Below are 5,427 nucleotides of genomic sequence, written 5' to 3'. Positions count from 1 at the left end.
CTAGAATTAAACGCACACAAAAAATTGACTAAATAAATGCTTTTTTGTTCTGTGGGCGGCTGACTTCGAACTGCAGCCACCCCAAGGTTTTTCATGCACACCCTGGGCAAACCCAATGACTAAACACACTAAGCCAGAGCGCTAGTGACATGAAATACAAAATACAGCTCTGAGAATGAGAACAAGTTTTTGCCCCAAACCCAAAAAACACCGTATCTCATTTTAGATCCCATTTCCTAGTACCCAACAGGTCAGCTTGAATATGCTAGAAAGGTAAGGGACTGATTCCTAGAGATGCAGAAAGATAATTATGCAATAGAAAGATAATAGATTTCAAGGACCATTATTAAGAGTAGGCAGGTCGCTGGATTTCTTTCACTCAGTCATTTCTGAGTGCAGCACAATGCTCTGAGAGAGAATTAGACCAGAAGTGGCCACTTCTTGCCCCCAGGTGCTGTTCTCCCAAAATGCTCATACGGACAAGAGCTGATCTGTGACCATTCCCATTTCCCTTCCTGCAGCCCCAACTCTGTGGGGACCACCCTTCTTTTCAGCTCCGCTGGAGTGGTGCCAAAGCCGCCTCGGCTCCCAAACCACAGTTTGGTTATCTGAGAATGACAGTATAGATGCTAGGAAACCATACCATTTTGATTCAAGTCTAAGTGATGAAGAATGTATCTGGGATAGAGCAGTTAAAAAGACTAAGCCTACCACCACTGGCAGGTGTTTTTCAAGCATCTGCTCACATTTTTGTATCCTTTCCAATTTTTCCATGACTTGGGACACCAGAAAAGGCCACAACTTTCCCTATCAGTATTCACATGATTGTCGCATACAGAGGTAGTAGAATCCTTGTTCTACGCCTACTCAATGTTTCTCTCTCGCCCATGGCTATCACCCAGTGGTAACGTTCACCTAGGTAACTACAGCACCTTACAGGCGCTTTGCGTGAAAAAGACCAAGTCCTCCACCCTGTTACTATGGCCCTAAAAGACCTTAAGAGTAGGAAAAAAAGCACTACAGCAAAGTCCAGAAAAACAAAAGGATGAAGCCACATTTTTCCCCCAAGAAAAAAAAGAAAAATCACCTTGGGAGTTTAAAAACCCCTTGTTGATCTGAGCACCATCGTTTGGTATTTCTCTTAAGAGCCTATTGACTGATTTGCCTTTTTGGCCAGTGCTACCTTACTATTTTACAGAGAATGAGATCACCTGTTTAAAACACATTTATGGTTCTCTCTCCGATGGCTGCTGCACACTAGCAAAACAAAGCCTCGAGATGAAACTGCAACACATGCAGGATGAAGAGCATTTTTTGTGACGTTAAGACTGGAGGTCACTCGCAGTTGGGCCTGCCCTTTGCACACACCAAAACCAAATATTTTCCCCTCTGATGGTTGGAGTGAGGGTCAAGGACGCCTCCCGTTATGGCACCAGCCAGCTAACGGCAGAAAATTAACACAGACAACCTGAAGGTGATGGATATCATAAATGTGACTCAGAACCAACCAACCATGCTTTAAGCAAGAAGGCAGCTGGTTGAAGTGGAATCATCTTTTCAGGCTGAAATAAAAATGGATCTAAAAACAGGAGAACAAAAGAGCACCTGTCAATCAAGACCACTCCAGAGGAGTTTTGGTGACGCAGTAAGACTTCTTCTTGCGGCTGAGACCGGGAGCTGGAGCTACCCATGTTAAGTTACCAGCTCAGCCAGATTGCCTGTGAAATACTGTCTAGATCCCTTCGTCTCTGGGCTTCAGGTCCACAAACAGAGGCAGTATTTCTCTAGCTGATGAAATGCTGCAAGAAACCATCACTCCATTTGTGAAACGCTCCAGTGGCAGGGAGGCTCAAAGAAATACCAAGATGGAGAGATTCCAGCGGTGTTAATGAACCAGCCTACGCCTCTAGAAACAAGGCTATCCTCAGAGATTTCTGACTTGGAACTCCTAGGTCATGGAAGCAAAACGTTCCTCCTCGGAGTATAACGAGTTGATTATTTTCTGACAAAAACGATTATTCAGAAAAATGCTGATTTTTTTTTTCCAACTCGGAGTGCTTGATTCAGAAGCTCTCCCATTTGGCAAATCCCCCGAAATGGAAAGCAGGGTTCCCGCCAGTGCACTGCCCCACCACGGTGGCTTGTTTCTGGGATTCCCAGCTCTGGGACAGCACCAACCACGTGGCCCGCCCCGCAGTCAGGAAACCCTGGACTCCAGGGTCACGGCTATAGCAGTCAGTCATACCATGGCTTCTAGGGCCTGTGCCATGGCGCCAGGAGCCCGAAACCACTGCAGCAGTATCCTCCCAGTCACAGACGGATACACCCAAGCACAAAACCAACCCAGTAAATCTGCTTCTTGTCACCCAAGAGAGGAGAGAGTAATATTGCTATTGTACCCAGGGGAGACCCTCTGATGAATACAGCGACAGCGAGATAAGACAGATTGAAATGCTGCCATGTATGGGTTGAAACCACTGCAGGGAAATGTTTAAATACAAACACAAGTTATCTTAATTGAAACACATTTGTAACCACAAACACATTTCTATTAACGCTTGGTTGGCACCACAGCAAAAAAAAAAAAAAAAAAAAAAAAAGGGATACAGCCGGGCTGTTGATTTAATTTGCAAGGACCAAAAAAGTAATGTAGGCAAACACCCCAAACACAGAGAAGTCACCTGAATGGATAACGGGTAGGTGTGCATCACACGCGCACACGAAAACGTGCGTCTACCACTTGTTTCGTGTCAGCAGCCCTGAGACACGTTTTTTGAGCTAAGAGTAAAGCCGGTCTGTAAAAATGTGCCGTCCCCTCCCCCACAAAACAAGGAGAAAGGCTGTGACATAAATATATAAAATCCATTTCTGTTACTTCATTGCTGTTTCCTCTCCAGCTGACTGCTACGTCCCTGAATAGAAGCATCAGCTGGAGCCAGGAACACTGGATATTCACTGGCTCTTTGCCCTGCGGCCTAGGGGCAATGCTAAGGACATACCACAAGCAGCAGAGTAATGCATGTGACATCAGCACAAACAAGGACATGTGATGCTTCTTTTAAGCTAGTCCAGATTCAAAAACCTTACAGAGCTTCCCATAAAAGGGATGCTTTTTTTTTTTTTTTTTTTTTTGCTTTTTTACTCTGGGATCCTGTTTACACTCTCAGTGTACAAGACTGCCTTCCAGTAGACAACGGAGGAATGTACTAGCTGATAAAACTAGCTTTTTAATTAAAAAAAAACCTGTTTCCTTCTGAGGGATGGTAAGGCAGGCTTGGGAACTTATATGAATTATGAGGCAGTGGGATCTTCACCCTTCTCTGAACGAGCGCTCCACTTTCTGTCGACAGAGCGGCACAGCAAAAGCCGACGTGTTTGTTGCGTTGAGTTATTAAAAAGGTGAAAGAAGAGCCCTGGTGGAAAAGTGATTTACTTCTCTGCGATCTATGTATTTGTGATTCGCCTCCAGTCGATTCTCCATAGCCATGTCAGACACCCAGGAACTTGGAGCGAGGGGACAGTAGGGTCCTTGCTGGTCTCCTGCCCTGCTAGAAGACGGGACTGACCTCTGTACTTGTCTAGCGGTAAAAAGCTGGCTGGAAAACAAGCTGTACCCAGGGACAAAGCAAAACTTGGAGCTGTGTAATTTGGCTAACAATCTGGGGGAAGCAATCATTCAATGCACCCTTCCTTCAGAACACAGCCAAATTCCACCCCGCGCAACTAAACTAACTTTTAAAATCCCAGCGAGAGGCTACGAGCAGTAAACTAAGCTCCCTGACACGCAGCCACAGCCTGCCAAACGCTTGCAACAATCGCAGTGTGTAAACCACATCTCATTACAGATGAGCAGCAATGCCTCTCATCGGCTATACTGCCTGGCCTCCATCTGTCGTTACGGTACGTCCGAGTGTAACATCATGCAAAATATTCCAGGGGACTACGGTTTAAACAGGAATCAATCCGAGCTTCGCTTGCCCATCGATAGCTGAATAAAAACACCTGGGAAAAAAACCTCAGTTCCTTCTGCTGAGCTATTTTAATACTTTCCCCTTCTGTGAATCCTGGTGCAACTGCCCGGCAACACCCAGCATACCCCGGCCTTAATAAGCATTAGGGAAAACCCCGGCTAAGCTGAAACTGAGAAACAAACTACCATGTATCAAGTCTCTGGCCCAGTTAAAAATTAACATTTCTCCACAACCGGAAGTCAGTGAAGGAATGACTTACAACCACAACTAACACAAGGATCTTACAAGGAAACCCTCGTGGAAATGACTGCAGGGCTTACGGCTGTTGTCAACAACGGTGCAAGACAGTACCCTGCAAACCAAAGCGAGGGAAGCTCTGGTGCAATCCTTCTATGTACACAACTCTGGTTTTGCCCTTGGACAACTTTGTGCTCTACCTCCTTTTTTAGAGGCCTTTGGATGCTGGTACATTCCCCACCTGCTCCAAAAGTCAGTACCAAATGCTGCCTTAGATACCAACAACCCACAACTATGTTTTAGCTGCTTGCACGATGGACAAATTTAGAGAAAGAGGGCCCAGCGCTGAAGAGATGCCGCACGCTAGATTTCTCATCAGTGATAACTAGCTCCTCTTCTGGGCTTGCCATTTACACTATGCTGAGTCCAGGAAGTTATCGACTTTCCTGCGGCAGGTGGACTTTGCTTCCTGGGCATCTTGAATTGATATTAAAATACCCTGGACCAATGGGCCAGCTGCATTAGGTTTCCATTGCAACTGGTGCCTTCAGGCTAAAAACAGCCCCCAGCAGGACCAGCGTGCCAGGGAATCGGATGCTTTACCAGAAAAATCCAACACCAACCTCCATCCAAGAGGATGAACCTTCTTTGCTTGAGGCATAAAACATTTGGTGAAATAACTAGACCTTGCATGAGCTGGTGATGCAGGGAGATCAGTGCCTAATTCTGCGACAGGGCACAGAACTGTATTTCCCAAGACCTGGGCTTTGTTCGGCCATATCCAGGAATGAGATGGCACCAAAGGGGAAGACATAATGCAATACACAGCTGTGGTCATGGGACTATGCACTGCTTGCTGACACCGCATTATAACGTCTCAGGCTGAAGGGGGAGCAGCCTGAGGTACGTCTGAAAAAAATGGATCAGACAGGACAGCTTGGGAGTCCACTTGGAAAGGAAACTGGAAAACCCAAATAACTGGACTTAAGTGGCATCTCTGAATTTTTACAGTATAGATGGTGCCAAGAAATGTTACATATGATCCAATCCACCAGGTGCCACTGGCCCATCTTTCCCTTTAGTGGCATCTTAAAGGTGAAGACAGAGAGAGGCAAAGGGAGATCCAACAGCGGAGTTCCTATTTTGTGTCTCCCCTGGAGGAGCAGCAATGTCTACAAGCAGGAGAGGATTTCCCAACATCTTTCTCCATTGCAGCAGC

At 46.0% G+C, this 5,427-nt stretch overlaps 1 protein-coding gene across 2 annotated transcripts in view; it reads right to left on the bottom strand.

The window, feature by feature from the left end:
• Window positions 1–5,427, bottom strand: part of IGF1R (insulin like growth factor 1 receptor) — a 257,041-nt gene that overhangs the window by 7,497 nt on the left and 244,117 nt on the right. The window lies entirely within an intron of this gene.

The sequence above is a fragment of the Alligator mississippiensis genome, chromosome 11 (genome assembly GCF_030867095.1).
Source record: "Alligator mississippiensis isolate rAllMis1 chromosome 11, rAllMis1, whole genome shotgun sequence".
Lineage (NCBI taxonomy): Eukaryota > Metazoa > Chordata > Crocodylia > Alligatoridae > Alligator > Alligator mississippiensis.
Note: the sequence above shows the minus strand (reverse complement) of the source record. Positions and strands in the feature narration are given on the sequence as shown.